At 35.8% G+C, this 12,312-nt stretch overlaps 1 pseudogene; it reads left to right on the forward strand.

Moving 5' to 3' along the window:
- The first annotated feature begins 11,368 nt into the window (after nt 1-11,368).
- Nucleotides 11,369-11,469, forward strand: LOC118901424 (annotated as a pseudogene).
- Nucleotides 11,470-12,312: the final 843 nt, after the last annotated feature.

Raw genomic sequence — 12,312 nt, forward strand, 5'->3', positions numbered from 1 at the left:
TCTTATCAGTCACTGATCAGCTACAGGTCCATTTAAGGCAGAACCAGACCAGCCATGGGCGATTTTTCTCATTAAAGTAGTGTTTAAACTGTTGTTTCCAGATGACATAGGAGATGTAACAGACAACACCTGCAAGAAGAATTGGTGAAGTACTGACTTTTCATCAGTCAAAAAGTTTATTAAGCAGATGAAAAGTAATTTGCCTTCACAGTGACATTTTCCTGAAGTCTTGTTTGTAGTCAAAGGCATTGTTCTTCCTTAAACAGTCAAACTTTAATTAATGGAAAAGGTTAGCATCAAAACCAAGAATATGTTGGTAAATTAGAGGTCGCATCAGAAAAATAAATTCAGTTAGGTTTGAATGAATTTTTCATCTGGTCCCCACCTCCCTCCTTAACCTCCTCTCCCTTCCCCACATGATCACACTTTCCTGTGTTCACATTAATTCTGTTAACAACAATGAGTGGATATTTCGACACAACAATATTTTGATCTCAGTAAATTTTACAATTCTATCACTAACTGAGATGGTTCCGTTGAAAAAGGAGGCAGTATTTTATAACAAAGAAGGGTGGGTTGAAGTCATGGGGATCCTGTGTTCATTTCTTTTGATACTCACTGAGAGCCCCTCAAAAAAGTCATTTGATCTCTCTAGATGAGTTTCCATGTTGGTAAAGGTCAAGAGTTGTTGTAGATGACCTCTAATGTTCATTGCACTCTTGTTTGCCCATTATCACTTTTAAAATTCTCACTGAATGAGTCTGAGTAATTGCTGCCTTTCCCACATTGAGAAAGAATCTTTGGCAAGAGTTCAGTTAGTATAAACTCCTTTTCTAAGCAGAGGCATTCTGACATTGTCTGGGACCAACAACCATCTCATAGCTGCTAGTTCTGTTCTCTGGAATATCTCAAAATAAATCCGGCCAGGGCTAGGCACAGGATTCTGGTCCGGCTCATTGAATGTTCTGTAATGGGGTTTTGAATCTTGAGTGAGGCTGCAGCTGCAAGAACACAGGGGCAGGTGCTGCTTATCCATCATTACTGCTAGGGGCACAGGTGTGAGGACCGGATTTCTTCTGGGTGTAACCCTGGCGGGGCTTCTGGCTGCCCCATCCCAGAGCGCCCTCCATCTTTTCTGAACCTGATCCTCCCATGTCCTGTGGATTTTGTGGACAAATTTCCATTCTGATTAAGATAGTCCTGGTTAGGTACAATCAGAGCTTTTAAAAATAGGTCTAGGGCTTCCCTGGTGGCACAGTGGTTGAGAATCTGCCTGCAATCAGAGGACACGGGTTCGAGCCCTGGTCTGGGAAGATCCCACATGCTGCGGAGCGACTAGGCCCGTGAGCCACAATTACTGATCCTGCGCGTCTGGAGCCTGTGCTCTGCAACGAGAGGCCGCGATAATGAGAGGCCCACGCACCGCGATGAAGAGTGGCCCCCACTTGCCGCAACTAGAGAAAGCCCTCACATGGAAACAAAGACCCAACACAGCCATAAATAAATAATAAATAAAAATTAAAAAAAAAAAAAGTAGGTCTAGAAGCTGGCAATCAAGATGCTTGAGTGACTTTCCATGAAATTTCTCCCCATATTTGGAGGCAATTACCATTCTGCCTGTGTATTCTTTTCCCCAGAATTTGGACACTCTTCCTTTGACATTCCTGGTTCTTTCACCATCTTATAGATCTACAGTGGTACTCACCTACAATGGTTCTCTTATTCTTAACACCATTCTCTTAATTGTGTAGACTAAGGTTGAATTAGCATTTGATGACACAACATTATACTTTTGGTTGAGTTTATTGCCAACTAAAACTCCAAAGTCTGCTTCCCTCTGTCCCCCATAAAACATGTATACACTTAATTGATTTTTCAAACTCGACAGTTTTTTTTTTTAATTTCATCAATCTTGCCTATCCAGATCTCAGTGAATTCAAACTCTCTAGTATTGACTGTCTTTAAAAAGAAAACTGGTTTGTGTCATCTGAAAATTTGACAATCCTGTATTTGCCATTTGGCTAAGTTGCTTATAAGGAAGATAGAGGCAAGGACCAAGCTCTTTGGAAGAACCCTAGAAAACTGTTTTTGGAAGAAAATAGAACACCAGTTTTGCAAGATGCAGCTGAAAATAGAGTACCACGCTCAAATACATGTGGAAAATGCTACATACTAAAACACTCTTTTGAGATTTAAAATACATATTGATGATTAAAATCTCCAAGAAACTTCCCTCCAGATTGATATTGATCAATGAATTTAGCATTTCCCAAATTGTGTTCCAGTAGATATTCCTTGATAAAATAAGAAGGGCTGGCATAAATAAATACTTATTTACTCTAGGACTTTCAGAACCATATTTATGGTATTGGTATAATGTGAATCTATAGAATATTAATCTTTCTACAATTTACTGGACTACAGAGACTTCTTCTTCACAGAGCATCTTTCAAGACTGGTAAGGTAGGACTTCCCTGGTGGCACAGTGGTTAAGAATCCATCTGCCAATGCGGGGGACATGGGTTCGATCCCTGGTTGGGGAAGATCCCACATGCCGCGGAGCAGCTAAGCCTGTGTGCCACAACTACTGAGCCTGCTCTCTGGAGCCCACGAGCCACAACTACTGAGGCCATGTGCCACAGCTGCTGAAACCCATGCGCCTAGAGTCCATGCTCCGCAACAAGAAAAGCCACCACAATGAGAAGCCCATGCATTGCAATGAAGATCCAACGCAGCCATAAATAAATAAATAAATTTATTTTAAAGAAAGACTGGTACGGTAAATTTGGTAAAACCATGTCAGTGAATATTTTGGGGCTATGGTTGTTATGTTGGCTCCATATCTGCCTAGATTTCCAACCACAAACTTTGTGAATTGATCTAATGCATGACATGCCTCCACCAGTGCTATGAGCAAACACTAAGATCACTTTTTGAAAGAACCCATTTTAAAAATCAACTTTATTGAGTCAAAGTCAACTTTATTGTTATTCACATACAATAAAATGTGATCCTTTTAAGGGTACATTCTTAGAGTTTTGACCACAACCACGATTAAGATATAGAACATTTCCATCACCCCCAAAATTTCCCTCATGCTCTTTTGCAGTCAGTCTGCTCTGACCCCTGGCCCCAGGCAACCACTAATCTGCTCTTTATTGCTATAGATTAAATTTCCTTTTTTCTAGAATCTCATATAAATGGTATCATACAGCGTGTACTTTTGTGCCTGACTTACTCAGCATGTTTTTCAGAGTCATCCATGTTATTGTATGTATTAGTAGTTCATTTTATTGCTGAGTAGTATTCCACTGTATGGATACAACACAGCTCATTTATCCATTCATCTGTGATGGGCAGTAAGACTGTTCCTAGTTATTAGCTATTTGAAATAAAGCTTTTATGAACATTGTATACAAGTTTGTGTGTACTCCAGCAGTGTATGAGTTCACTTTTCCACATCCTCACCAACAGTTGATATGGTTACTCTTTTTCATCTTAGCTATTCCAGTGGGTGACAAGGAGTATCACATTGTGGTTTTATTTTATTTATTTATTTTTGGCTGCATTGGGTCTTTGTTGCTGCCTGCGGGCTTTCTCTAGTTGCGGCAAGCGGTGGGCAGGCTTCTCATTTCGGTGGCTTCTCTTGTTGCGGAGCACGGGCTCTAGAGCACAGGCTCAGTAGTTGTGGTGCACAGGCTTAGTTGCTTCGCGGCATGTGGGATCTTCCTGGACCAGGGATCGAACCCATGTCCCCTGCATTGGCAGGTGGATTCTTAACCACTGCACCACCAGGGAAGTCCCTTTCATTGTGGTTTTAATTTGTACCTCTCTGATGACTAATGGTGTTGAACATCTTTTCGAGTGCTATTGGCCATTTGCGTATCCTCTTTTGCGAAGTTCCCGTTTAAATCTTTTGTGCATTTAAAATTTGGGTTGTTTGTCATCTTATTATTGATATTTAAGAGTTCATTATATGCTCTATACGACATGTCCTTTTTCAGATATATACGACATATGATACACACATATGTTCTATATGTTACATTTATATATGCATGCATAACGTGTTTATACACATATATATTGGATATACACACACATAATATTTTTGATATATATTGGATATTTTCTCCCAGTTTGTGGCCTGCTTTTTAATTTCTTAAACGGTGTCTTTCTAAGAACAAAAGCTTCAAATTTTGAAAAAAATCCAACTTTTCAATTTTTTCTTTAATATTCTTGCTTTTTTAGCCATTCTAAGGAATTTCTTGCCTACCCCATGGTTATAAAGGAAGAAGTGAGTTTTCCCCTTGTATTCTGGTATTGGCTAATTCCAGCCATTGTGTTAAGACATTCCCCCTGTTCCCTTACTTCCACAGACTCATGATGAGTTGGCTGGAAGAGACAGTAAGCTTCCAGTTGTTGGGAGTCTACATCAGCTAATGTGACAGGAGCATGGTTAGGCCCTATTTAAAAAGAACCCAGAGAACATTTGTAATATGTAAAACTCTTAGACGAATGCTCTGAAAGGCCTTTCTTAACCACCTTATTAAATAAGTCTTCTCAAGTTACTCTCTATCACATCACCTTGGAAGTATTCTTCAGGGCACAATTATGTTTGGCAGTCTTGTTTGTTTGTGTACCTATTTCTCATCTGACTCCCACATTAGACTCTAAGCTTTTCTGTCTTGTTCACATGTGTTGAATGAATGGATGAACCAGTAGAGACTAGGCTGCAATGTGGCTGACAGTATTGACATCAATTTGAGTTTTGTGGCTCCCACAACTTCAGCCTCCAGAGCCTTCCCTCTGTCACTTTCACCCATTACATTTGTAAATACTCTGTGGGGGTAAGGCCTTTGCATAGAATTGGTAAGCCCTCTTTAGGAGGGCAATCTCTCTAATCCTCACTTCAATGAGAATTGAGATTCTCTGAAAATACTTACTATATTCACCCTTTCATGGGTAAGAGATGATTCAGGATGGGGTAATGGGGGAATTATTATGAAGATTGCTTCTTTCTGTAATTTCCTCTCTAGCCTTTTAGATGGGTAATTAACAACAGAATATTGGTTTTCTTAGATTGTTGCCTGGTAGCATAAACTGGGTTAAAGCAGTCCTGCTGGCATTGTAGGGAAGGGTTTCTTTTACTGGTGTTTATCATTCAGCTCCTGAAATTCACACTGGGTGAAACTTGGCATGACAGCTCTCAGCTCAGTTGCAACTTAGAAGAAAACAGATTCTGCTTTGCTTAAATTGTTTTCGATTGACTGAGTAAGAATAAATTAAAGGTTCTCATAGGTAATAGCTTTTGAATTCAATTAAAAATATCATCAGGCAGCTGCTTTCTTTTTTTCTGAAAGTACAGAAATGATTTTGAGCTAGTTAATTGATTTTCTTATGAAGTTTTTTGACTGACAGATTTAGTTTAATTCTTCATCAACATTTTTCACTTGTAGTAATATAGGAATAGAAAATCGGAATCAGAAAAAAATTCTAATTATCCTGTTATGGTAAGAATCTCAGAGTAATAACATCTTAAAGGTCAGTCAATTCATCTCTTCATTTGTTCATTCATTTGAACATTGATTCATTGATCAAATATTTATCTCAATTTGGGCCAGGTTCACTGCACAAAAGTGTTTAATACTTATCACACTTGGGATTTTTTTTGTTTACAAATGACCCTAGTTTGCTAGTCTGTAAATTTCAAGCAAGCTGGGACCATGTCTGTTTTATTTACTGCTGGATCATAAGTACCAAGAATAATGGGTGGTGTATAGTAGACTTTCAATAAGCATTTGGTGGAAGAAAGAAGAAAGAAAGGAGAGAGGGAGGGAAGGAAGGAAGGACAGGAAGTTAGCAAGGGTAGGAGATTGTGAGATGTTCTGTGTACTGCACTCCTTGGGCAGGAGGAGGCTAGGGACATACTCACCCAGATGCTAAGGTTAGCCAAACTCTTCTCTTCTTTGTTCAATACAGATCAAGGAAGATTTCACAAGATGTTTTCCCCCTTAGCCATGTCGGAAAATCATGTTTTCTAAATTAAAAGGGGAATTTGTTGGGTGTCACAGTATTCCTTAGAGAATCAGGCTGTATTCTTCTCTAGCTGTTGTAAGGGGTTTATACTCAGAGGTAGGAGCCTGGAATCCTATTCTATCTCCACCCACAATTTGCTGTGAGACTATAGGCAACTTACCTCATCTCTATTTTCTCACCTCAAAAAATGAGGATAATGATGACAGGAATACTTGTTTCAGGAATACTTGTTTAGATTCACTGAAATGTGTATCTGTGTGAATGCTTGACAAAAAGTAAAGTTATTTGAAAGTAATTTGTGCCAATATTATGGAAAAGAATTGGGACAATTCTGCTGGCTTCGACCCCCAAAAGACTAATTGACAAAAAGAGGCACTGGGAAAGAGGCTAAACCCTAGGCTGTACATATTATATGACTCCATTTATCTACTATCAAAGCCAGTTAAAATTAAACTTTAATGCAGGAAGTCAAGGTATAAGGGATGGAATGAGGGGGCATAAGGGGTTTTTGGGGTGCTAGCAGGTTTTATTACTTTACCTGGTTGATGATTACAATGGCAGTTATATGTGATAATTAGTTGACCTATACATTTATGTTTTACACCTTTTCTTTATGCATGTTATGCTTCAATAAAAAGTTTAAAATGTGATACTGAAGATGATTTTTAAAAATCACCCAAAATTCAACCACTCAGGTATAACTGCTACTAACATTTTGGTCTCTGCTCTTCTAAATTTTTTTCTTTTTATATACAAGTAAATCTACATAGACACCAACCTTCTCCCACCCCCCCCCAAAAAAAACCTACAAAAAACACTTATAAATATAGAAACACACAGTTACACACATTCTAGATTTTTATGTAAAGTGGGATTTTGCTACATATACTATTTTATAACTCATTTTTTAAATGAATATGAAAAAGGCTTTGATGTTTTTCCTGATTACGAAAAAAGTGCTCAATAAAAATGTAAATAATATAGAATATATGCAAAGAAGAAAGTACAATTCACTTTTGGCCTCATCACTCAGAAAAAATTGATGTCTTATAAATTTCCTAACAGATATGACATCACAAGTTTTTCCCAAAGTACCTTAACAAAATAGAGTATCTGATTCTGCCCTTCAGATCCAATCTTGCAACTTACTGTAGTACAAATGTTGTTTTAAAATAATAGGAGGCTCTTTCTCTTAGGCCTAATGGGGTGTCTGCATCTGGGTCAAGTCACTGACAAATGCTTGAACGTGGCTCTTGGCTTTGTAAGTTCACAAAGTTAATATTATAAGTTAACTGTTATCTGAGAGTCAAATTCAAAAGACTAAAACTTACAAGATGCAAACTCCTATCTAGAATGCCATACATGCTCTCACCTTTACACCTGCTGGAACACTCTGCCTGGAACTCTCTCCAATTACTTATATGGCTCTCTCTTCATTCAGATCTCTACTTAAATGTCTCATATCCGAGGCCTTTCCTGACTATCCTTTTCAAAATAGCATACCTCACTCCCTGACACTGTGAATCCCCTCTTTTATGTTTCTTCTCGGCACTTACCATTATCTGATATTATATTAAGCATTTAGATTTTAGAATATTAGTCAGGGTTTCTTTGTTTTGTTCACTCATGTCTGGCACGCAGTATATGTCACAGTATATGCTCAATCAATTTTTGTAGAATAAATGAAGTGTTCCCCAAACGTGACACAACAAGTTAATTGCACCTTTTGCTCCTTCTCTACCTCTAGAAAAATATCTTTGGGAAATGTGATCAAGAGCAGGAGGTATTATATCACCATAATGGTATCACCATGGAGCATGTATTTACCAGTAAAATACAGTTTTATTCTATTGGTGTGATTTTAGAGACACCTTCATCTATCAGTTACCAATTTGAGGCTCATGAGGTTAGAAAGGTTCTTGGAGCTCTTTTTAATATTTCAGAAAGTTTAATAAAACCCATAACTTATTAAGTTATCCTTAATAAGACTGTGGAGGGAAAATGAAAATAGATAATCCAGAGGTTGCAAAACTTTCTCAGGTCACAGTGATTTAGTAATTTTTGTGATTTTATAATACTATCATAAGCTTTACTGCTAATAAATCATTTGAAATCTGGATTAACATTGACCAAAAAATAGTGATAATATGGGCAGAACAAACTGTTTATTGTTTAATGTATATGAAGCTTATTTGGTAGACAAAATCTTTTAAAGACTCCACTGACACTGGGTAGGAGCAGATGAAATAAATTTAGCCTGATTAGTGAAGCATTTACAAACTTACTTTAGAGAGAGAGGAAGGGTGGAGGTCCTACCTCTGCAGAAGACTGCCTTATTGTATTATGTGATGATTTTGATGAGGAGCACTGTCAAAGGGTGACATTTTTTTTCTCTTCCTCCCAGCCTTTGGATTCCAGACTCCTATACACATAAACCAACCTCTGCAGTGGGTGCTTAAAGGTCTAGGGATGGTTTGAAGCAATAATTAGTTTCCTATAGTACGAGTTCGGGGCTTTGCTTATTTTCATTAATAAGACTGGATTACAAAAAAGATAGCTTGTCATGTCAATCCCAAACTCCCTAAAATGGATAACCAACAAGGACCTACTGTATAGCACAGGGAACTCTGTTCAATATTATGTAACAACCTAAATGGGAAAAGAATTTGAAAAAGAATAGATACATGTATATGTATAACTGAATCATTTTGCTGTATACGTGAAACTAACACAACATTGTTAATCACCTATGCTCCAATATAAAATAAAAAGTTAAAAAAGAAAGATAGCTTATGCTTTCCTTCTCATTTGGTGATAAAGATTACAGCAGAAATTAATGAAATAGAGAATAGGAAAACAATAGAGAAAAATCAATGAAATAAAAAATTGGTTCTTTGATAAATGAACAAAATTGGCAAAAATTAGCCTCGATTGACCAAGGGAAAGAGAGAGGACTCAACTTATTAAAATCAGAAATGAAAGTTGGGACATCACTACCAACTTTACAGAAACAAAAAAGGATTAAAAGGAAATAATATGGACAATTATATGCCAGTAAATTAGATAAGTTAGATTAAATGGACCAATTCCTACAAAGGCACAAACTACCAAAACTGACTCAGTAAGAAATACAAAATCTTAATAAGCCTGTAACAAAAAATAAATAAATAAATAAATTTAGTTGGTAACCAAAAAAACTATACACAAAGAAAAGTCCAGGCCTGGACAGTTTTACTGGTGAATTTAACCAAACATTTAAAGAATTAATGCCAATTCTTTATAAACTCTTCCAAAAAATAGAAGAGGAGTGAACAAGTTCAACTCATTTTATGAGACCACTTTTATGCTGATACCAAATCCAGAAAAAGACATCAGAAGAAAGGAAAATTATGGACTAATATCTCTTTTGAATATAGATGCAAGTCCTCAACAAGATACAGCAAACCAAATCTGACAACATATTAAAAGGATTATGTACCTTGACCAAGTGGGATTAATGCAAAGTTGGTTTTTACATCTGAAAATTAATTAATGTAATATGTAATATTAATAAAGAACAAAGTACCACATGATCATCTTAGTAGATACAGCAAACCCATTTCACATAATCCAATACCCTTTCATGATAAAGGCACTTTAAAAATTAGAAATAGAAGGGAACTTTCTCAATCCAATAAAGGGCATCAGAGAAAAGTCCACAGCTAATATCACACTTATTGATGAAAGACTGAAGACTTTTCCCCTAAAGTCAGGAACAAGACAAAGATGTCTGCTCTCATCACTTCTAGTATACATTGTGCTGGGGATTCTAGCCAGTGCATTTAACCAAGAAAATGAAATAAAAGGCTTCAAGATTGGAAAGGAAGAAGTAAAACTGTTTCTGTTCACAGATGACATGATCTTGTATTTAGAAAATCCTAAGCAATCCACTAAAAACTATTAGAAGTGATAAGTTCAGAAAGATTACAGGTTATAATATTAATATACAAAAGTCAATTGTAGATAGGGGTAGGGGATTAATAGGTACAAACTACTATGTATAAAATAAACTATAAGGATATATTGTACAGCAGAGGGAATATAGCCAATATTTTATAATAACTTTAAATGGAGTATAATCTGTGAAAATTTTAAATCACCATGTTGTACACCTGAAACTAATATAGCATTATAAATCAACTATACCTCATTTAAAAGGATTAATTGCAATTCTATACACTAGCAATGAATTATCTTAAAATGAAATTAAGAAATTTATTTACAATAGCTTAAAAAAGAATAAAATACTTATGATAAATTTTACAAAAGAAGTGTAAAACTTATACTCTGCTATCTGTAAAGCATTGTTAATAATAATTAATGAAGACGAAAATAAATGGAAAGACATTTTATGTGCATGTGTCAGAAGACAATGTTGGTAAAATGGCAATACTCCCCCAATTGATCTACAGATTTGATGTAATCCCTATCAATCTTACACTTGGTTTCTTTGCAAAAATTGACAAGCTGATCATAAAATTCATATGGAGATTTGAGAAAACTAGAAGAGTCAAAATAATCTTGGAAAAGAAGAACAAAGTTGTAAGTTGAAGGACTTATACTTCCCAATTTCAAAACTTACTGTAAAGCTACAATAATCAAACCAGTGTGGCAGTGACATAAGGACAGACATATAGATCAATGGAGTAGAATTAAGAGTCCAGAAATAAACCCTCCATTTATAGTCAATTGACTTTTGACAAAGGTACCAAAAAAAATTAAATGGGGGAAAGAATAGTCTTTTCAATAAATAATACTGGAGCAACTGAATATCTGCATGCAAAAAAAAAAAAAATGAAGTTGGACCTATACTTCACATCATATACAAAAATTAAGTAAAAGTGCATCGTAGACCTAAATGTAAGAGCTAAAAATGTAACACTCTTCGAAGAAAACGTGGGCATAGATCTGTAACCTTGGATTTGGCAATGGTTTTTGAAATATAAAAACAAAAGTACAAGGAACAAAAGAAAAAAATAGACTAATTGGACTTTATCAAAACTAAAACTTTTGTGCTGCAAGAAACATAATCAAAAAAGTGAAAAGACAGCTCACTGAATGGGAGAAAATATTTGCAAATCATAAATCTAATAAGGGACTTGCATCTAGAATACATAAAGGACTCTTACAACTCAAAAATAAAAAGACAAATAATCTAATTTTAAAAATCACAAAGGGTCTGAATAGACATGTCTCTAAAAAAGATATACAAATGGTAAATCAAAACCATACATAAAGGAATACCACTTCATATATATATATTATATATTCATAATAAAAATATGGGTAAGTTCTTGCTTGGGAGGCACATATACTAAAGTTGGAATGATACAGAGAAGATTAGCATTGCCCCTGTGCAAGGATGACACAAATTCATGAAGAGTAAGTATTGGAGAGAATGTGGAGAAATTAGAACCCCCATACACGGCTGTTAGGAATGTAAAATTGTACGCTTTGGAAAACAACCTGGAAATTCCTCAAAAGGTAAACATACAGTCACCCTATGACCCATCAACTCCATTCCTACACCCAAGAAAATATATGTCCACCAAAAAATGTTGTCCATGAAAGATCAGAGCAACATTCTTCATAATATCCAAAGAATAGAAATAGCCCAAATGCCCATCAACTGATGAATGGATAAATAATAAGTGGTATAGCCACACAATGGAATATTATTTGGCAATAAAAAGGAGTAAAGTACTGACACATGCTACAACAGAGATGAATCTTGAAAATATATTAAACGAAAGAAGCCATAAACAAAAGACCATGTATTGTTTGATTGATATGAAATGTCCAGAATAGGCAAATCCATACAGACAGAAGTAAATCAGTGGTTATCTAGGGCTGGGAGTGTTTGGGAAGTGATACCTAAAGAGAACATGGTTTCTTTTGGAGTGATGAAAATATTCTAAAATTTATTGTGCTGATGTTCACACAGCTCTGAGAATATACTAAAAACCATTGAATTGTACACTTTAAATGAGTGAATTGTGTGGTATGTGAATTATATTTTGATAAAACTGCTACAAAAAAAGTTAATAATGTATTAACTGTAGACTACACTCATTGAAGAAGAAATTAATGAATTGAAAGACAGACCTGAGAAAATCACTCTGAATGCAACACAGAAACATCAAGAAACAGAGAACATGAAAGAGATACATTGTTTGAGAATCTCTGTCATATGTCTTAGTGGAGTGCCAGAAAGAGAATATAAAGAATAAAGGA

Source organism: Balaenoptera musculus, chromosome 9, assembly GCF_009873245.2.
Source record: "Balaenoptera musculus isolate JJ_BM4_2016_0621 chromosome 9, mBalMus1.pri.v3, whole genome shotgun sequence".
Lineage (NCBI taxonomy): Eukaryota > Metazoa > Chordata > Mammalia > Artiodactyla > Balaenopteridae > Balaenoptera > Balaenoptera musculus.